The following is a 23,571-nucleotide window of genomic DNA, read 5'->3' on the forward strand; positions in this document are numbered from 1 at the left end:
CGTTTGCTTGTTGATTTGATGCCGTTTTTGTCATAGGGAACAGATTTTTTATGGTAAAATGGAAAAATAATATTAGACAAAAAAGTGGAATAAAAAAGCATACGGGCGAAAGATAACAAGGAAAAGTTGCAATGTTGACTCTAATAACGCAAAGTCTTTTTTTTCCCCCTTAAAACTGTTATTGCTCAAAAAATAATAATGAATCGAAATCAGTGTTGTTGTGGATTATTGACCTATTCAAGCCTCCTATTATTTCGCATCGAATATTCCACTTTGAAATGTTTTTTGGGGGGGAAAATATTGCATATGTTTTGTGTTTGCCATAAAAAAAAAAAAGTTTCCTATGACAAAAATGGCATACAATCAACAAGCAAACAAAAATAATGAAAACTTATAATCATATATATATATATATATATGTTAGGTCGGGAAAAAACACAGAGGCTATTTTATCCAACAAGCCCCCTCTATGTCTATGTCTCTATGTCACAGGCTTGTAGGGATGAAATAGCCTCTGTGTTTTTTCCTCACCTAACGTATATTCCGCTCTACCCTGGTATTGAGCACTGTATAACGGATAAACCACAGTAACCTTAACTATATATATATATATATATATATATATATATATATATATATATATATATATATATATATATATATATATATATATATATATATATATATATATATATATATATATATATATACACACATGTGTACATATTATATTAATATAATGGATATACAATTAATATAATTGGATATTAAGAGTATGTTGAAAATTCAACTCCCTATTTGTTTACATCTGTGACGACCTCCTTAAAGTTTTGTAACCAATCAGAAATATCATGCAACTAAAATTAGTGCGTATAGAGTCTTTTGCATGTTTCCCATTATGCATTGCAAAAGATTTAAATGGGTGTAATTTTGAATGTTTTATGGTGCGTGGACTTTTTTTTTAATATCCACAAAATTCAGTGAGCAGGTTGTTATGTGCGACTATGTGTGTTGACTTTTTGTGTCGGTTGCATTTTTGGTTTTGTGAAATATGTCATGTAAGTCAATGCTGTGCTGGTTTCACTTCAATCCACAATTCATGGTCATTGACCTGCTTTACTCATATTGGCTGAAAATTTGCAACAATCAGATTGTTATATATTTAAAATTAATGTTATTTTTATTTTTTTTCTAACTTTTACAAGGTGGCAGGGAATTTATCAAAGTGACCTTTGGATGAGTTACTTCATTGCTTATAGTAGGTGGTATTTGTGAGAAAAAAATGGAAACTGATGTTGTTGAGCATAATTTTACCCACGATTCTTTTGGCCACAAAGTGCAAAGTGTGCTGGGAAGTCAAAAGTGATTTTAGAGGCGCAGTGAGGACGAGCTTATCCTATTGCCAAATCAGTAGGAAGACTGTGTGGGACAGATATGTCCTGGCCGTAGAAAACGTTACACACTTTACAGCTACATGGATGTGCTCAATAAATTATCAATACACTTATAAAAGGCATGGTTGTAAAAAAAAAATACGTTCGGAAAAAAAACATAACAAATAACTTGCTGACCAGTCGTTTTGTTTGGACATTTAACCACAGTCCAAACACAATACAAAGTTGTTTTGAAGGAATACAACAAACGTCCTGAGGTGCAAATTTGGAATTTTCACTTGTCCCAGTACACAAAAGTACATTGTCCACTCTGTCAGTGGCAGCCAGGATACTCCCAAGTCTCTGTGTTTGGACAGAAGTCGCCCAACTTCCACCCCGGGGGGGGCTCCAAAACAAACTACCGGAGGGTTTTTAAGCCTCTTCAGCAGGGGTTCCCCCGTTTTCAGTAAGCCCCTTTCAGCCAGGAAGCCCCAAAGAGCCACGTTGCAGGATTGCTCCACTGCAATGAAACAAAGCCAAAACAGCAAAAATCGATGCCACGCTCCATCTCTCGTCAACCACTCAGGTCTCGGCCGTGGTGTCGCAGACCGCCGTCTCCATCTCTGAGTCGAAGCTTTCCTGGTCATCCAGCGTCAGTTCGAACGGAAACCTGCTCGCGACAGGGTCCCCCTCCAAGTCCCCGTGTGAGCCGCCCTCTCTGTTGCTGGAGTAGAAGGGAGGCGAGGGGCTCTGCGGTATCATGCTCTGGTACCAGTTCCTGTTGTCTTCCAGCGTATCCAGGATGTCCCTGGGCATCCGGGTGGACCAGGTCTGCCCACGTCTCCCACAGAGGATGCACAATGTAGTCAATGAAGCCCACCTGAAAGGGATAAACGGAGACGTCACTGAGGATGAGGTGTTTTACAGGCAGTACCTGTAAGACAAGGGTGTGCAAAGTGCGGCAATCCGTGGCACATTCGATAAATAATATTAGACAAAAAAAACACAAAAAAGTAGAAAAAAATAAGCATACAGGGGAAATATAACAAGGACAAGTTGCAATGATGACTCTTAGTAATTCTTCGGTGACGATTCGATCCATATCCGATTCTCGATTGAACAGGTTTCTCTATTCAAACCGATTCTGGCAATGTATTGTATAACAGTAATAATAATTAAAGCTGCAAGCAGCGTTGGTCGGGCCCGCATATTTGGCAGGTGCTAATTGCTGAAGGATGTCAATCTATGAAATGTAGGTCTAAGTGAGACCTACATAGAGGTTTTTGTTTCATGTCTCTAAGACGTTCCTACCGGAAGTTACAAGCAGTTTTGTCTGTGTTTTCCTCTGAGGAGCAGTTGGGGTTCGTTTTTTTTATTAGATCGCAATTTCCACCAGTCCCGATGTGTGTGAAAAGTTTGGTGAGTTTTGAAGTATTTTAAGGGGTTCAAATTACAGCTCAAAGAGGCAAAAATTAGTGTTTTTAGTAATTTTTTGTCTTTAAGGGGAAATTGCCAACTTCCTGTTGGTTTTTGCCCGAGGATGTGTAATTATGAAATGTAGGTCTAGGTGAGACCTACATAGAGGTTTTTGTTTCATGTCTCTACGACCTTCCTAGTGGGAGTTACAGGCAGTTTGTTTTTGTTTTTTCCCTAGGGGGCGCTAGAGCGCAATTTTGATTTTTGGGGTTTGGTTTTTTGACTAAAGTGTTGTGTACGCGTTTTTTGATGTGTGTGTAAAATTTGGTGAGTTTTGAAGCATGTTAAGGGGGGCAAAGTAGTGCGCAAAGCTGCGGAATAATAATTAAGAATAATAATAATAATAAACCTTACAATAACAATAGGTCCTTTCATCCCAATGTAAAAGGACTCCCGTTGGGATTCCTTTTACAATGGGCCGTGCGGGCCCTAATAAGACCTTTGCAAAACAAGTTACAGGTTACAAAAGCTCCTTTCGATTGCTGACGTATGAAAACATGGAGATGACCTAAAAATGTCTTTTAGACTATTTAGAATTATGAATCAAATTAAATAAGAAACACGCTTCGAATGTGAATCACTTCTTTTGAGCACCAATACTCTTTTACTATTTCCAGTCTTTTATGTGTTATCGTGTCTCATCTCTACCTGGGTCCTCTCCACTGATGCCGTGTGTTTGTCACACATGGAGCTGATCTCCATCCCCCGCTCCCTTTCCCGGTCTCCCTGGTGGAAGAACTCGTCCATTAACCTGTCCGTCCACTGCTGGTACAGATCCAGAGGCTTTGTGGGATTGCTCAGGTCAGCACAGTGGACCATGTTGCGTAGAACCTGCAGGAAATAACGGTTATAGAAGTGGTTCTTGGTGTTCTCCGAGCAACTGACCATGCCTCTTACCTGCATCCTGTCGGTGTAGTTGTCCAACAGAAGGACGCCGGAGCTGGTCACCTTCTTTGTCTCCACCATCGTCTTCAGGTTGGCCAACAGGCTCATGTGTTTCGACATGTCAGTTGCCAAAACCTGGAAGAGAGAACGCAAAAGATATTGATTCAATGTGGGATTTTGGTCAGATTGGTTAATTTTTGGTTGCGGTTGAAAAATCAATGTTGATTACATTTTCAATTACAGGTATCATTTCAATTATTAAAAACTGTTGTTGGATCAATATTAAATAGATCTCTCCACCATCGTCAAAAGACATTGATTCAATGTTGGATTTTGGTCGGATTGGTTGATTTTTGGTTGAGATTGAAAAATCAATGTTGATTACATTTTTAATTATAGGTACCATTTCAACGATGGAAAAACTGTTGTTGGATCAATATTAAATAGATCTCTCCACCATCGTCAAAAGACATTGATTCAATGTTGGATTTTGGTCAGACTAGTTGATTTTTGGTTGAGGTTTAAAAATCAATGTTTATTCAAATTTTAATTATAGGTACCATTTCAACGATTAAAACACTGTTGTTGAATCAATATTAAATAAATTAGGACTTCTCAAAGTTGAAATGGCCTCAATTGAATTAACATTGTTTCCATCTTGGTGATGTCACTACTCGGTCGGTAAGGGAAGACCACAGTACAGCACTTCCACTTTTACAACGGTTTCCTTTTTTTGTCATCTTTATTTCAAGAGCAATTTTATATAAAAGATTACATACAAAACAGCAAGACAAAACAAACGTTATTTAAAAATAACAGTATTTTTTTTTGGTACCGTATGGATTCGTGCAGAAACCCCAAAAATGTGCTCAGCAGCCTTAAATGGCAAAGAAATCAATCTTTTTTTACTACTTTGTTTGCATACAATACATCAAATCACAATACTGATCATTCAAAGTACCAGTATAATGAGGTTGAAATACACAAAAAATTGAGTAATACAATTTTTTTTTTTTTTTAATGAGGCATGTTATAATCCTACAGAGAAAGGTGGAAGTGTTTAAATGGTGCCTTAAATATTAACATTGTTTTAATGAATAATGCAATGCATACACACACACACATATATATATATATATATATATATATATATATATATATATATATATATATATATATATATATATATATATATATATATATATATATATATATATATATATACTGTATATATATATACATATATATATATATATATATATTTATATATATATATATATATATATATATATATATATATATATATATATATATATATATATATATATATATATATATATATATATACACTACCATTCAAAAGTTTGGGGTCACATTGAAAAGTCCTTATTTTTGAAGGAAAAGCACTGTACTTTTCAATGAAGATAACTTTAAACTAGTCTTAACTTTAAAGAAATACACTCTATACATTGCTAATGTGGTAAATGACTATTCTAGCTGCAAATGTCTGGTTTTTGGTGCAATATCTACATAGGTGTATAGAGGCCCATTTTCAGCAACTATCACTCCAGTGTTCTAATGGTACAATGTGTTTGCTCATTGGCTCAGAAGGCTAATTGATGATTAGAAAACCCTTGTGCAATCATGTTCACACATCTGAAAACAGTTTAGCTCGTTACAGAAGCTACAAAACTGACCTTCCTTTGAGCAGATTGAGTTTCTGGAGCATCACATTTGTGGGGTCAATTAAACGCTCAAAATGGCCAGGAAAAGAGAACTTTCATCTGAAACTCGACAGTCTATTCTTGTTCTTAGAAATGAAGGCTCAAACACAAAATTGTTTGGGTGACCCCAAACTTTTGAACGGTAGTGTATATATATATATATATATATATATATATATATATATATATATATATATATATATATATATATATATATATATATATATATATATATATATATATATCCATTATACAGTTCTCTATACTGGGTATAGTGGAATAAACACAGGTTTCCTGCTTTAAATCCCCTGAAGAGCAGGGAAACCTGCGAAACAGGCTTGCACCTCAACACAACTGATGGTCCCAACCCCATTGATGAAGCAAGGAATTCCGCTAATCAACCCTGATAAAGCACACCTGTGAAGTGAAAACCATTTCAGGTGACTACGGCTTGAAGCTCATCGAGAGAATGCCAAGAGTGTGCAAAGCAGTAATCAGAGCAAAGGCGGCGAAACAGGCTTGTAGAGATGAAATAGCCTCTGTGTTTTTTCCTGACCTAACGTATATGTATATATATATACACTACCGTTCAAAAGTTTGGGGTCACCCAAACAATTTTGTGGAATAGCCTTCATTTCTAAGAACAAGAAAAGACTGTCGAGTTTCAGATGAAAGTTCTCTTTTTCTGGACATTTTGAGCGTTTAATTGACCCCACAAATGTGATGCTCCAGAAACTCAATCTGCTCAAAGGAAGGTCAGTTTTGTAGCTTCTGTAACGAGCTAAACTGTTTTCAGATGTGTGAACATGATTGCACAAGGGTTTTCTAATCATCAATTAGCCTTCTGAGCCAATGAGCAAACACATTGTACCATTAGAACACTGGAGTGATAGTTTCTGGAAATGGGCCTCTATACACCTATGTAGATATTGCACCAAAAACCAGACATTTGCAGCTAGAATAGTCATTTACCACATTAGCAATGTATAGAGTGTATTTCTTTAAAGTTAAGACTAGTTTAAAGTTATCTTCATTGAAAAGTACAGTGCTTTTCCTTCAAAAATAAGGACATTTCAATGTGACCCCAAACTTTTGAACGGTAGTGTATATATACATATATATACCTTTTTGCTATCTGGGAGACGCCCTGATACGAGATCAAACAATTCAGTGAGTCACAAATGAAGTGGGAAATAACCTCACCATGTCTATGACCATCCTTCTGAGAGACTGCTTCTGTTTCTTGCTGAGGTTTTGGAAGATGTCACAGTTCTCCTCTTGCAGCAGTTTGAAGCCCACCGCCAGGTGATGGTTCTCCAGCACCGACTCGTCGTTGTACATCAGAGCCAGCTCGGAGTCTGCGGCAGCAGGGATGACAGGGGGAAATGAAAATGGAGCTCAGGTAACTATGGTAACCATACAACGTCTCCCTAAACACCCACACGGTTGTCTTTGGAGGCAGAGCCTCACAAAGTGTGCAAATGCTCGTACCTGTATACTAAGCAGATGGAGTATCATCTCAAAATGATCTCAACTGATTGATCGACTTTAAATATGTGAAGGGGTTTTCTGGCGTTCTTCTCCGGTGGTTAACGTCTTTTATAAATGATGTAATGTGTCCAACCATTCATGCGGAGTTGCTCAGTTCTGGGGCCTGTTTTAGTTTTGTTGTACCTGATGCCTCGGTTTTGAAAATGTTTCTTATCATTTATTATATTTACTGTATTTTTCGGACTATAAGGCACTCCTAAAATCTTTTCATTTTCTCAAAACTCGACGGTTCGCCTAATGTACGGAATCATTTTGGTGGTGCTTACCAACTTCGAAGCTATTTTATTTGGTACACGGTGTAATGATAAGTGTGACCAGTAGATGACAGTCACACATAAGAGAATCGTGTAGACTGCAATATGACGCCAGTATTGAATATGAGAGCAGTCAGCATGGACGAATAGAACAGACAAGTCATTGTATTGTCTGCTCGCGGAAAACAAACATCCTAATCTCCCTCGAATGGCCTTGATGCTGTGAACAACAGGAACAGGCTGTTCTGAAAATACCCCCGAGTACACCTCATTGATGGACGCTTTTTGACCTCCCTCCCTCCTCAACGACACCTGGAGTCGAACTTTTGCTTGCATGCAGATCGGCTTCAGTCTATGAACATTACATCATCACACCCAAGACAATGGGCACATACACACACACACACCCTCCCCCACCCTACGCCTTCACCACCGCTTGTTTCCCCTCGGGGTGATGGTCGGCTGGCAGTGCTTCATAGCAGCAGTTAACCTCCAGGGACCCAACTCCTTGCCCCTCTGTTGCGAGTTTGTTGTGATTAAATGTAACGTGTTTATGTGTGCATTGCATGGAGGTTTTTTCCCACTCCAGACTAGGCCCTCTTAGGAGCCCAGTCCAGATTGTATTTTTTTACTCATCTTCTTCCCCAGCGTTTTACCTTTTTCTTATCTTTTACGGGGCGCCTTTGGCGACCCATCAGCGTTCCTGTTCTGTAACCCTGTACACTGTTTGTTTGTCTAATCTTGAACGGGTTTGTGCTGAAAACATAGTTTCGTTGTACTTATGCAATGACAAAGTCCTATCCTAAACAACACCAAAACTTTAAATGTTCCATTGAGAATATACAACATTACACACGGTGCTCAAAAAGCTATGAAGCCGCACCGCTTAATGGATTGTCGGCGCGTTATGGCTACAGTAGTCAGACGTACTGTGCTTCAACATACGAGTATTACTATGGTGTGTGTATAGGGACCGCAAAATGCCACCTATTAGCAGACTTTTTATCAGGCGTTTTGTTTCGCAATATTATGCAAACCAACTTTTCTTACTTTCTGGTACCTGCTGATGTATATTTGGGATCTGCATAAGCCCTGAAAATTTGTGCGCTTCTTATTTTTCTCTATCTTCTTGTTATGGGACATTCATCCTCCGCTGTTGCCATTTCTAATATAAAGTAGTGTAAAGTTTTTACTTCAATATGTCAGTAAACTCGCCGTGAAAGCGCTAAAACATACCGGTGTAATGGGTTTACATTATTCACCCAAGGAACTTTAGTTATTAGAGAGTTCCGGTCGGACTGTTTTTCACGGGGCACATTTCGGGCGTTGTTGTTGTTTCCGGATGAGGAGATGCTGCTCCGTTATAGATTTAAGTAAAGTCTGAATGTCATAAAAACAGTTAGCTCCATCTTTTGACACGTCTTCCACTCCCATCCTTGCACGCTACCGCCGCTACAACAAAGATAACGGGGAGAAGACGCTGTCGAAGTGGAGGCACGTAAATAAGACCGCCCACAAAACGGCGCATCCTAAAGCAACTTGTAAAACATCATCTATACAACATTTTGACCAAAGAACCACCATTACATGTTATGTAGACCACAAGGAAGTGTTTTAAATAAATAAAAACAAATCCTAATATGACCCCTTTAATGCGCCTTATAATCCGGTGCGCCCTATGGTCCGTAAAATACGGTACTTACTGACAAAACAAATAAAAAAAAGGGACTCACTGGTGTTGATGAGGAACTGGTTGGACACTCCCGGGTGATCCACGTCATGAATTGCAGCTGCAAAAATAGCTGCCAAGATCTCCAAATCGGTGAAGACAGCCTGCATGTGGATGGAGGCGGAACAAAACAATTAGAGTAATTTCGTAAACTGGCTGAGCAGGACGGCCATTGGGTTGAGGCCCATCCCTTTCTGTGTCAACTGTCTGGCATGCGGTTTCAGAATGTTTTGACGTCATTGCTGTCAGCCTAATTAAAACCCAAACAAAAAGGTGTCGACCTCAATTCAGAGTTTTCGGCTACAAGCTTCACAATGTATTTCTATTTATCTAGGCTTGCCAATGGAAGGGTGTGTGTTGTTGTGTTTAAAAATGATGACACGCTTACATCCAGTGCTGGTGTGGACAGGAGGATGTGAGTGGACTGCGCCACGTCTGCGGCATGCAGGCTATTGTGGTAGGCCACGTCGGAGTGATAGTGGCTCTCCAGGGTCAGCATGAACGTCACAAAAGTGTCTGTTGGAATCTTGAAAGTTCTCATCAGGTCTCGCTCCTGTGTATGTCATGCAGGGAAAATAGTGAGTTAGTTGACCTTTTTGAGTGTTGCTTGCTTAAAAATGATATCATTTTTTTATGTAACAATAACAACTGTTAAATCAACCTCCCATTGCTGTCGTATTGTCGTACTTTTGTGCTACGCTTTGAACTCTGCGGCTTATAAAACGGTGCGACTACTTTACGGATTTTTCCTCACTAACGGCCATAATCCATCCATCCATTTTCTACCGCTTGTCCCTTTTGGGGTGGCGGGGGGTGCCGGAGCCTATCTCAGCTGCATTTAGGCGGTAGGCGGTGTACACCCTGGACAAGTCGCCAGCTGGTTGTTGGTTGTAGCCGAGTTGGGCACTATTTTGATTCAAGAAGCTAATCACTGGCAAATATCAGTTAATTTTGCCTCCATCAAGCAATGAATTAATGATCATGTCCTTGCTTTATTTTGGCACATTTGGCATATTGCCATACTTGCCAACCCTCCCGATTTTCCCGGGACACTCCCGAATTTCAGTGCACCTCCCGAAAATCTCCCAGGGCAACCGTTCCCCCAAATTTCTCCCGATTTCCACCCGGACAACAATATTGGGGGCGTGCCTTTAAAGGCACTGCCTTTAGCGTCCTCTACAACCTTTCGTCACGTCCGTTTTTCCTCCATACAAACAGCGTGCCGGCCCAGTCACATAATATATGCAGCTTTTACACACACATAAGTGATTAGATTTTATGTTTGATTTTTATTAAGGATCCCCATTAGCTGGTTGCCACAACAACCCACTAGTCTTCCTGGGGTCCACAAACTCAATACAATTACAAGTAAAAGCATATGATTATAACTACAGTGAATGCAAGTCATACTTGGTCAACAGCCATACAGGTCACACTGAAGGTGGCCATGTAAACAACTTTAACACTGTTACAAATATGCACCACACTGTGAACCCACACCAAACAAGAATGACAAACACATTTCGGGAAAACATCCGCACCGTAACACAACATAAACACGACAGAACAAATACCCAGAAGCCCTTGCAGCGCTAACTCTTTCGGGATGCTACGATGTACACCCCCCGCTACCACCAAACCCCGCCACCCCCCACCCCCCACCCCCCCTCCCATCTCCCGAATTCGGAGGTCTCAAGGTTGGCAAGTATGCATATTGCTGTATAACAGGGGTCACCAACGCGGTCGCCTGTAAGTACCAGAGGAGTAGCCCGCTGGCCTGTTCTAAAAATAGCTCAAATAGCAGCACTTACCAGTGAGCTGCCTCTATTTTTTAAATTGTATTTATTTACTAGCACGCTGGTCTCGCTTTGCCCGACATTTTTAATTCTAAGAGAGACAAAACTCAAATAGAATTTGAAAATCCAAGAAAATATTTTAATGACTTGATCTTCACTTGTTTGAATAAATTCATTAATTTTTTTACTTTGCTTCTTATAACTTTCAGAAAGACAATTTTAGAGAAAAAAAACAACCTTGAAAATGATTTTAGGATTTTTAAACACATATACCTTTTTACCTTTTAAATTCCTTCCTCTTCTTTCCTGACAATTTAAATCAATGTTCAAGTAATTTTTTTATTTTTATTGTAAAGAATAATAAATACATTTTAATTTAATTCTTAATTTTAGCTTCTGTTTTTTCGACGAAGAATATTTGTGAAATATTTCTTCAAACTTATTATGATTAAAATTCAAATATATTATTCTGGTAAATCTAGAAAATCTGTAGAATCAAATTTAAATCTTATTTCAAAGTCTTTTGAATTTCTTTTAAAATGTTTGTTCTGGAAAATCTAGAAGAAATAATGATTTGTCTTTGTTAGAAATATAGCTTGGTCCAATTTGATATATATTCTAACAAAGTGTAGATTGGATTTTAACCTATTTAAAACATGTGATCAAAATTCTAAAATTAATCTTAATCAGGAAAAATTACTAATGATGTTCCATAAATTATTTTTTTAATTTTTTCAAAAAGATTCGAATTAGCTAGTTTTTCTCTTCTTTTTTTCGGTTGAATTTTGAATTTTAAAGAGTCGAAATTGAAGATAAACTATGTTTCAAAATGTAATTGTCATTTCTTTCGGGTTTTCTCCTCTTTTAAACCGTTCAATTAAGTGTAAATATCATTAATTATTAATAATAACATAAAGTTAAAGGTAAATTGAGCAAATTGGCTATTTCTGTCAATTTATTTAAGTGTGTATCAAACTGGTAGCCCTTCGCATTAATCAGTACCCAAGAAGTAGCTCTTGCTTTCAAAAAGGTTGGTGACCCCTGCTGTATAAAGTGGTCTCCGCCTCGCCCTTTCCGACTGTGCGCGAGCTCCCCCCTGGCCTGAGGAAGACGAGGAGGACAAACCTGAAAGATGGCGTACATGATGCATGCGAGGGGCCGGTTGTGAGAGTGCTCTGCCACATTGAAGATATTCAGTCCCCATTTATTGATGCCCTCCAGGTCCTGGTAAAGAGGACACAACATACAGAAGAATGTGAGAATTTCTACCTATATGAGCCCCGATTGGTATTTTTACTCCTTAAAAATGTCAAGCTGCTACCTTGGACAGCAGTTCTTCCTGGTCCGTGTTGACTCCAAAGCGACTGTTGGTGCTCCCGGAGATACAGGGTGAGTAGCCGACCTTCCTCACCCCCCCGATTTGAGTCATCATTCCACCTTGCTGTTGCTGCTGGCCTTGCCTCCGCTTCCTTTCCCTTGACTTGGGAACAGGACACGGCAGCTCCAGCTCATTCTGTTTGTCTGTGGAGCATAAAGGGAGGTGTTGGATGAGTGTTTTGCGCCGTAAAAAAAAACAACTAAACAATTAAGAGTAACGGTAAAATACCGGCGGCTGTAGTTGCCAGGAATTCACTGTAAAAAAAATACAGTGACAATGTATATATACTGTATACCAGGGGTGTCCAAACTTTTTCCACTGAAAAATTAAAGCATGTGGGGGCCATTTTGATATTTTTCATTTTCAAACCATAACAAAATATATGCATTTTTTATTTATTTTACCTTTAGGGGTCCCGGGGACCATAAAGGGTCTCAGTCATTAAAATGTTAAAAATAAGTCAGATTATTACTTTCTTTTAATTATTTAACGCTTACAGTAAATCTCTATATCAACTTCAAGTTGATATTAAGTAGTACAAATTTAAAAAAAATGTTTCATGGCTTTTCTGTCAAAAACCACTTAGTTTTTTTTTATAGTAAAACTGAAATATGCAGTATTTAGTAATTAGAGCCCTAAAAGATCAATAATGCAGGACATCATTGATTTCATATTTTCATAGTTCATATTTTTGAGTAATCACAGTGAAAAGATAAATAAAAAATCACTAAATATATTTGGGATCCAAAAGGTGCCCCACTCATAAAGTGATACATTTTTATTATGTTTTTCTTTTACTTTCAACATGTCATGTCTGTGTGATTATGTTTTGTTTTAGTCATGTTCGGTTTTGTTTTTGGACTTTTTGTGCACTTTTATTTGTCACCGTAGCAAATTAGTTTCAGCTGGTTCACATCGTCATGTCACGCACCTGTTTCACGTTTAGAGTCACGCATCTGTTTTCACTGATCATGTCACTATTTAAGCCTGTCTGTTTCTGTTGTTCGTCCTGGTGACAACCTCTATCATTTCATCCATGCTACTGCTACCCACGAGATTGTTTATTATAGTTTATTCTTCATGCCAATGCCAAGTAATTTTTTGTTATTGTTCATAGTTTTTTGCCTTTGTGCATGTCCTTTGTTTTTATAGTCAAGTTTTTATACTTCTGCCATTGTGCGCGCTTTTTGTTTATTCTTTTTTGAGTGTTAATATTAGATCATGTATATAAATTCACGTCTTGCCCGCGCCAACTTTCCGTTGCCTTCTGAAAAAACAAACCCCCAGGACCAAGTCATGACACAACACTCAAGTTACGAGATCAACTTCAGATATATCTGTCGATTTTTATGCTGGAATCCTTGTCCTTTCCATCCTTTGTAACTGAGCTACTGTGTGGAACAATTGCCCTTGAGTATCATTAAAGTTTGTCTAAGTCTAAGTCTAACTGTTTTGCTAACCGTAAATTACTATGAAAAAAACTGGTACATTGTTTATTTGTTTCCAATTTTTTTTTTTGAATTTACGGTAAAATACTGGCAGCTGTGGTTGCCAGGAATTCACCAAATTAAAAAGGCCAATTTTAGTGTTGTCAATCAGCCTAACCCCAGGTGCATGTCTTTGGAGGTGGGAGGAAGCCGGAGTACCCGGAGTGAACCCACGCAGGCACAGGGAGAACATGCTAACTACACACACAAAGAATCGAACCCAGGACCTTCTCACTGTGAGGCACGTACACTATCAACAGTGCTGCCCCGTCATCAATACTAGTATCTGCAAAATGCCTGTGTTTCTGAGACATATGATCGGTACATGAGGATTTGATTTTGAAAGTATTCGTACAACCTTTCACTGGACAACTCACAATATGGTCTTCCGCAAGTGAGCTATTAAAAATGAATGCACCTTAAATGCGCCGTATTTGTTAAATAGCTGCTTGCAACCAGCTCCAGCACACTTAAACACATGTAAATCAGAGGTGTCAAACGTACGGTCCGAGGGCCGGATCAGGCCCGCGAACAGATTTTTTCCGGCCCGCGGGATGAGTTTGCTAAGTATAAAAATTAACCTGAAATTTTTGAATTAAAGAAACTGCTGTTATAAATGTGTCCACTGGATGTCGCAATATCAATTATTTGTATCTTTGTAGATGATGCTAGATATGTACAAAATAAACCACATTATGTTAGTGCACCAGTCGAGGTAAATGATCAAACTACATAAATAACAAACTGTAATTTGATTTTGATATTTTTTTTTTATCTTGATAGATTAAAAATTAACACCAAAGAGTTGACTGATGAACATTATCGGCCGATAAATGCTTTAAAATGTAATATCGGAAATTATCGGTATCGTTTTTTTATTATCGGTATCTGTTTTTTTTGTTTTTTTTTGTTTTTTTTTTATTAAATCAACATAAAAAACACAAGATACACTTACAATTAGTGCACCAACCCAAAAAACCTCCCTCTCCCTTTCTGTCATTAATATTCTGGTTCCTACATTATACATCCATATATATCAATACAGTCTGCAAGGGATACAGTCCGTAAGCACACATGATTACGGACTGGTCCACTAATAGTACTAACCTTTAACAGTTAATTTTACTCATTTTCATTAATTACTAGTTTTTATGTAACTGTTTTTATATTGTTTTACTTTCTTTTTTATTCAAGAAATGTTTTTAATTTATTTATCTTATTTTATTTTATTATTATTTTTAAAAAGGACCTTATCTTCACCATACCTGGTTGTCCAAATTAGGCATAATAATGTGTTAGTTCCACGACTGTATATATCGGTATCGGTTGATATCGGTATCGGTAATTAAGAGTTGGACAATATCGGAATATCGGCAAAAAAGCCATTATCGGACATCCCTAATTATCACATAATTTATTTAGAAAATATAAATAACGACAAATAAATATAGAATACTATTAACCGCAACATGTAAGTTTAAAAAAAAAAAACAACATTATGATTTGTACAGTTTCAGAATGTGCTTTTTTCTATTTTTAAACAAAGAAAACAATCCGAAGTCGTCTTTATTTTTAAGTTATCGTGCCGTGATTTTACCCGTCCGGCCCACTTGGGAGTAGATTTTTCTCCATGTGGCCCCCCGTCTAAAATGAGTCTGACACCCCTGGCGTAAAGTTTACAATGAAAACATATACATAACCCCTCTATGCCTGTAATGACTAAGAAAAAATGTTGTTAGCCAAAACAATTAAGGTATCCTATAATTTCTGTCAATCCTGTAAAATCCCAATAAAAACATAATACGATCCCTTCAAAGCGGCAGTCAGCTATTTAATAAGCAAGTAATCTCTCACTAAAATGACATGTCTCCTGACTACAGTAAACCCCCCCAAATTAAGTTTAAATTACATCTATTTCCAGAGAGCGTGTGGTAAAGGCAAAAAGGGGGTCGAGCGATACTAATGACACGTTAGGAAATTCGCAATATTCCAGAGATCCCTGCCAACCATGTTGTAATAACAATCCACAGGATAGTGGAAGAAATTAGCTCACTAAGATCGCTAAGCTGATCTGTTTAGAGAAGTTACTTGCTTAGGTAGTGGCTTGTTTTGTGAGCCTGAGTTGCATGCCTGTACCGCAAGCTCCTTTTTTTCCTATGCTTTGAACCCAGTGGCTTATACAACAGTGCAACCGATTTATGGATTTTTCTTTGCTGACGGTCTTAATGCAAATTTAGCAAAGGCAGTTTTTAGACACGGAATAGTTGTGCCATTCAATCATCAATCAATCAGTCAATGTTTATTTATATAGCCCTAAATCACGAGTGTCTCAAAGGGCTGCGCAAGCCACAACGACATCCGCGGTACAGAGCCCACATAAAGGCAAGGAAAAACTCACAACCCAGTGGGGCGTCGATGTTTGTTTGTGCTATGGCGCCATCTTTTTGAATGAGTTCGCTCACTGCAGGTGCTGCATTGCCCTGCTGTTTAGAGTGAGCTTTCAACCGGAAGTACAAGTGCCGTTCCGTCGTTTAGGTTTCCAAAGCGTATTTACTCCAAGCAATGTCTGTAAGCAGGCCTGGCCCTAACCAATCTGGCGCCCTAAGCAAGATTTTAGGTGGCGCCCCCCCCCCCCCCCCCCCCCACATCGGCAGTGAAGTGTATATACTCACAAGAAACCGAATAGCTTTGTCTTTGACCTTTTTTTTTACTTAAAGAAAGCAAATTAACATATTATATGAGAATGTTATGTTATGATTATCTTTAACCGAATCACAGCAGTGCTCAAATTAAAAAACAGCATTCCCTCGCATGTGATATTGCTTAATTAACATTAATGATGTGCACTTTAACAACTAGGCTTACAACTATACCTAATATATAAAGGGGTGGAAAAGTGACTATTACCTGCAGGGCAAACATTAGCTAACCAGAAGGCAATAACAATGTAAACAAAAAACACCTGCTTAAAAGAGTAATGTTGTAACACATAATATTTCTATTAAATAGGCTTTATTCTGCATTTTAATTAACGTGGGATTATTTTTTGTATTTCGAAAAAAAAAAATTTATTTTTTTCTCCAACATTTGTGGCACTGGCGTGGCGCCCCCTGATGGACGGCGCCCTTAGCATTTGCCTATACGGCCTATGCCACGGGCCGGCCCTGTCTGTAAGGTTTACAATATAACTAAAACAAATCACACGTACTAAACCGTCCCATGCGTGATGTCTGTAGGACTGTTTTCATGCAATCGTAATGTAATGACGCTAGCGTTGTTAGCATTAGCGAATATGCTAACACATTTACGAGTGTTTTTGTTAGATTTATTAACTTACAATGTAATTCTTTTTTGTATTGTTTCAGTTTCACAAATTTACCAAAACATCACCGTGGAGTTGTTGAGTCTGTTTAGCTCAGTGGTGTCAAAGTCAAGGCCCGCAAATGAATTATCTTTGGTCCCCCGGGATGATATTTGATTAGTATTAGAACCGGCCCGCAGGCCACAGCCGCCTGCTGCTGTTTTGCATGCAGCCCTTTGAGACACTCGTGATTTAGGGCTATATAAATAACCATGGATTAATTGATTGATTGACCAATACTCCCATCAGTGTTGGCGCTAGGAATTTTCAAAAATGGGGTGCCAGGGACCCCATCAAGTCATAAAAATGGGGCCCCACAGTACATTTTTGGGGTCCCACTTTTTTGTAAGCGTTTTGAAAACAAATGATAAATGTATGCATTATCCTGTTGTATCTCATATCCTATATTGTGTTTTGGAAAAAGGTTGTCATAAACATTACTTAATTCATTAAAAAACATTTTTATGCATATGTGAATTTTCACTTTCTTCTTTCCTCCATGGATCTAAACTTGTCCGCTGAAGGTATTTTTTTCTATATTTTCAGAATGCGCTTGTTCTATTTTTGGCCAAAGTAACACAAAGAAAACAATCTGAAGTTGTCTTTATTTTTTTTTAGTTTTAATGCCACGATTTTAATAGTCCGGCCCGCGTGTGCACAGATTTTCCTCCACGCGGCCCCTGAGCTAAAATGAGTTTGACACCCCTGGTTTCGCTAATTGGAGAGAAGCTCGTGGGTCCATGACAATGGCTTCTGTTTTGTTTGATCGGTCATTTTACTGCCATGTTACGGACACCATTTGGAAACAATTAAGGAGTGTACATAAACATTTTGCAAATTATTTTTGTGTAAATAACTTGTTTCGCAATGTATGTATTTGCGGCTTATAGTCTGGTGCGGCTAACATATGGAAAACATAGTTTTTCCTTCTCAAATTTAAAAGGTGTGGCTTATGTACCGGTCCGCTCTATAGTCCGGAAAATACGGTATCTATCTAAAACCCAATGATACCCGACCACACTTAAGTACCACAGTGCAGAATTCTCCAAACCATTCTCCCCCTCCTGCCCTGATCCCCCATAGAGGGAAGTCTACCCTGCTCCAGACCCTGCCCCTCACCATTATTTCGTTAAACCCGTTTTCATTGGGGGCCACATCGCAGTTATGGCTGCCTTTACAGGGCCACTTGTAACGGTGAATAATATATAAATATAAATTGCCTCTTTACACAATTATTCATTATCATATATATTTTTTACATAAACTGTAAAAAACTCATAGTTGCCAAAATTTTACTGTAAAATGTATGTTTTTAAAATATATGGAAAACAGTATCTCTGTTTTTACTGTAAAATATACAGTTGTTTTACTGGGTATTGCTGTAAAATGAAAAAACAATATCACTGGTTTTTTTTGTTTTTTAAGGTAAAATTCTGGCAACTGAGCAATCAGTTTTTTACCGTAAAATAATTTTTAAAGTGTACAATTTGACGTATGACTTGCTTTCAAATTATGAGCGAAACCAATGTATAAGTGTTTTTATTTTAACAGAAAAAATGTTAGGGATGTACGATAATATATTTCTTGCAATATTAGGTTTTGCAGTTTAAAAGATATAAAAACTGCATGCAGTACATGTATGTTTGCTGTTAAAATGGAAAGTTGAATACATTTAGTGAGAAAATACGCATATTAATTCCAGGCTTTCGCGGGCCACACAAAATGATGTGGCGGGCCCCCTCAGCCTTGAGTTTGATACCTGTGCTTTACATCAGTGGTCCCCAACCTTTTTGTACTTGCGGACCGGTCAACGCTTGAAAATTTGAGGGGGGGGGGGGGGGGTAGTAAAAAAAAAAAGTTTTTTTTTCTTTTTTTTTTCTCATAAAGAAATACAATCATGTGTGCTTACGGACTGTATCCCTGCAGACTGTATTGATTTATATTGATATAGAATGTATATATTGTGTTTTTATGTTGATTTAATTTTTTTTTTTTTAATTAAAAAAAAAAAAAAAAATGGTATTCTTTTTATTTTTTAATTTCTTGTGTGGCCGCGGACCGGTACCGGTGGTTGGGGGACCACTGCTTTACATGAAGCACTCCCAGGTCTGTGTGTATGTGTTTGTGGGTGGGTGGGGGTTTTATTTGCAGGGCCTCACCTAGGAAGGTGTTGGAGATGTACTCTGACACTTGATTGTCTGAACGATTCATCTCAGACAGGTGGCTTAGCTCCCGGTTCAGCATCCTCTTGAACTGGAAAAAACACATACATCGAGTTGAAAGAGCACATTTGTAACTGGCTAGTTTTTAGATAATTAGAGAAAAAACTAATTCAGTCTAAGCCTGGGCCAAGGAAATAAAAAACCTCATAGCCATAGCACACATAAACATGTGTAAGAGGGAAACATAGAATAACATTAAAGACATTAAAAGAGCAGAGCTGATGCAACCAGCTGCCACTCCAGCAGTGTCACTTCTACACACAGCCACAAAAGTAAAACAACAACAAATAAAAAAATTATCAACCAATAATATATATTGCGCACGCACGATTGCACCATGCAAACAAAAACATAAAATCAACACCCGCACACACTGTGGTGGCCTCGGCGGTGTTCCACGCCATCGTCTGCTGGTATGGGGGGAGCATGGCCAGAGACAGGAGTAGACCCAACAAAGCAACCAAGAGAGCCGACTCCACCCTCGGCCGCCCACGAATCCTTGACTGATTTCTTCCGCGCATTTATTTCTGTTTCCACAGCAGCGCACGTCCAAATTCTGGCAACAAGTGTGTTCCCCACTTCAAGAATCAAACACGAATATGTTTTCTAATCATGGCAGACTTGGTAACAGACAACGAAAATGACTATTTTTTGGACAAATAAGGATTCACAACCTTATACTTTTGAATGCTAAATATACTGCTGCTTATAGAAGCGAGCATGAAGGAAGAGTGAGACGTTTGAGGCTCTGAGTATGGCGTTTGGAGACAAGCTATTTCGACATAAATAGAGTGCTTACCCAAAATCAACAGAAAACGTCCCCGGCCAGCTGGACCAGACGAACTATCCATTGAGTGAATCACTTTAATATCGATCGTGATACACGTAGCATGCAATGCGTGTTAGTACAACTACGCTGTCTGGCTAGCTCAGCTGTGGACTAACAAAAGATGAAATGTGGGCTAATACTTTACAGATACTGTAATATGATTCTTTATGATTTTTAGTCAGTACAAATTGGTGTCATATCACAGTGTTGTGCATTACAAAACCATCGTAGAAGCGAGCTTCTCTCTTTCCGTAGTTAACTTTTTACGGCTAATATCGAAACGCGCCGATGTGTTACTACAATAGAAAAAAAAGTGTTTCTCAGTGTTTACTCTTACAATAACAATGTTGCTACAGTTTGGTTATTATACAGTTTACGGAACGTAAATGAAGTATTGTTGACGGTTTTTAATGCATTTTTAAAGTGATTAAGAGGTAGAAGTGATTGCTCCCATTAGCAGCATTGCTAGCCACCTAATACAAGTCAATTTGTATATATTAGAATGCAAAAACAACAAAAACCTGTTGTCTTCCTGTCTCTCATAATAATTATGAATGATGCAGTATGACACTACTACCAGGGATGTCTCGGAAAGGATGCAGGTCTAAATTAAAGAAAGACTGATAGCAAAGAGTTGTTACGAAGGAATTTTCGGACGTTGAATCATGGAAACAAAACTTTCAAATCTCTCTGAGTTCATTCAGAGGCTCTGTGGATTGACAGAAGGAGTTTTTAAATCCGAAGGAAAAGACTGATCGTGACCCGATACCGCGCCACAGGGTTGCTATTGTTGTGGGGGAATACAGAGTTATTGTTCATCAGTTTGGAGTGCACAAATGCAGCGTGAGGAGGTTTGTGTATCCTTTCCTGTTTTGCCTCTTTCGTTCAGGAGTCTTTTCTTAGCTACTGTCTTAAATAAACCTTTTTTTCTCTCTCTCTCTCTTATTGATGCACTTTAAAACGCACATACAACAACCTCTGGTAACATTTACATGGTTAATTCTACACACCGTCTTGCACCATTCACCTAGAGTAGCATACACACTCCAACTCATCATCATCATCAGTTTCAATAAACCTATTGAACTGATGTATACCATAACTTGTAGGTTGACGTTAAGATAAGCATGGAATCTCTCCTCCAGGATAGAGCTACCGTATTTTTCGGAGTATAAGTCACTCCGGAGTATAAGTCGCACCGGCCGAAAATGCATAATAAAGAAGGAAAAAAACATATATAAGTCGCACTGGAGTATAAGTTGCATTTTTTGGGGAAATGTATTTGATAAAACCCAACACCAAGAATAGACATTTGAAAGGCAATTTAAAATACATAAAGAATAGTGAACAACAGGCTCAATAAGTGTACGTTATATGACGCATAAATAACCAACTGAGAACGTGCCTGGTATGTTAACGTAACATATTATGGTAAGAGTCATTCAAACAACTATAACATATAGAACATGCTATACGTTTACCAAACAATCTGTCACTCCTAATCGCTAAATCCCATGAAATCTTATACGTCTAGTCTCTTACGTGAATGAGCTAAATAATATCATTTGATATTTTACGGTAACGTGTTAATAATTTCGCTCCATAAACTGCGATTTATAGTCCGAAAAATACGGTAATTGCTTTTTAATCTTCATTGCTTACTTCAAGTTATTACAGTATGTCTCTATATATATACATATTTATTTATTTTTTTTAAAATTAATTTTGGCTAAAAGGGGGCACATTTCAATTTCTTATACCCACTTGTTATTACATATGTTGGCCAGAGGGGGAGCACTTCAAAATTTTACACACACTTGTTATTTCATATGTTGACCGGAGAGCACTTTTTAAAACCGACACACAGTCAATTTGAAAAATCCCTCCTTTTTGGGACCGCCCTAATTTTGCAAATGAGACATTCTCTATTAGATGCAATGGTTTTTTTTTCCGTATTGGGACCACGATTTCGGTCCTCATATGGACGGTACTTTTCCTTATTGATATCTCAGGAAGGGTTGAAATACAAGAACACACACACACGGTGAGACACACCTTGATGTATCCCCAGGACACAGAGAACAGGTAGTTGGCCTCAGGCATGGTGCTGAGCTGTGCCGAGCCCCTGGCGCTACCCCAGCAGAAGCCCTGTGTGCTCCTCTCTGAGTGGACCCCAAGACTCGGCTCAGACCTCCAGCCTGAAACCTCCAGGTGCAAACTAACCGCTCAGACTCCCAGTGCGGTCGATGCTCGGTAAAAACACATCATCTTGGGTAGTGCTCCCCATCTTCTGTTGGATGCGTGTCCTCACATGGTCCAGGGTGGAATCCAGTGGAATCCCCCCCCAACATTTCCTTTTGTGCTCTTCTTCCCGCAGCCTCTGGGCCTCTTTCTAGACCTTTCTTGCCTCCATCCAGATGTGACATAGACGGGGGAAATCCAGCCTTCCTGTGCGCAGATTGTTCGAGGGAGAGGAGAGAGAGAGCGAAAGAAAGAGAGATGTGGCGAGGGAGAGGTGGGGGTCTGCGCTTGCTATAGAGTCCCCTGAGGTGAACCTGACTGGTGGATCTCGCTCTCCTTCCCTGCCTCCCACCCGCCTGCTAAATGATCAGCAATGAAAGGCACTGCAGAAGACGTGAGTTTGGAGAATCCCCTAAAATCTTGCTTTCTTTCTCTCCGCAAATCCCTTCCCTCGGTTCAGTAATGCAGAACGGCTCTGATGCATACTGCGCAATGTGGCATTTCAATGCACCACGGTGGTGTTTATCAAAATGCTGGGTATCAATTCACCTTAGTGGGGGAGCTGCTGGGCTCAGACTCAGTGAAGCCCATCATTATGTCATACTTTAAAGATGTCTTCCTAATTAAGTCCCAAACACACTTGAAGGTGTATGTGCCATTTCGCAGAAATGATGTTGAGGTGAAAACAGATGAGTTGTCGAGGCTGCAGCCGAGCAGGGTACCACCAATGGCGCGACAACCTGAACGCCATGGCAACAGAGTCACGTGTCCCCCCCCCCCCCTCTCTCCCTCTGCTGTGTTCATGGTGGTCCCCGCTTTAAACAAGCTGCATTGCATCACACGCACACACACACACACACACACGGAGTGACACATTTCCAGCACTCACAGAGCCAACTACTTAGGTTTTTTGTAACTACTAAATCCAAGTTAAATTTTATAATTTTGAAAATCCATCATATATATATATATATATATATATAGGTGAGGTCTTTAATCCCATGAACACCATTCCTACCGTCAAGCATGGTGGTGGTAGTATTATGCTCTGGGCCTGTTTTGCTGCCAATGGAACTGGTGCTTTAACAGAGAGTAAATGGGACAATGAAAAAAGGAGGATTACCTCCAAATTCGTCAGGACAACCTAAAATCAACAGCCCGGAGGTTGGGTCTCGGGCGCAGTTGGGTGTTCCAACAGGACAATGACCCCAAACACACATCAAAAGTGGTTAAGGAATGGCTAAATCAGGCTACAATTAAGGTTT

General features: G+C 38.8%; 1 pseudogene; it reads right to left on the reverse strand.

Moving 5' to 3' along the window:
- Window positions 1–698: 698 nt before the first annotated feature.
- LOC133664985 (cAMP-specific 3',5'-cyclic phosphodiesterase 4B-like) lies at window positions 699–22,976 on the reverse strand (annotated as a pseudogene).
- Between the last annotated feature and the right edge of the window lie 595 nt (window positions 22,977–23,571).

Source organism: Entelurus aequoreus, linkage group LG14 (assembly GCF_033978785.1).
Source record: "Entelurus aequoreus isolate RoL-2023_Sb linkage group LG14, RoL_Eaeq_v1.1, whole genome shotgun sequence".
NCBI classification, from domain to species: domain Eukaryota; kingdom Metazoa; phylum Chordata; class Actinopteri; order Syngnathiformes; family Syngnathidae; genus Entelurus; species Entelurus aequoreus.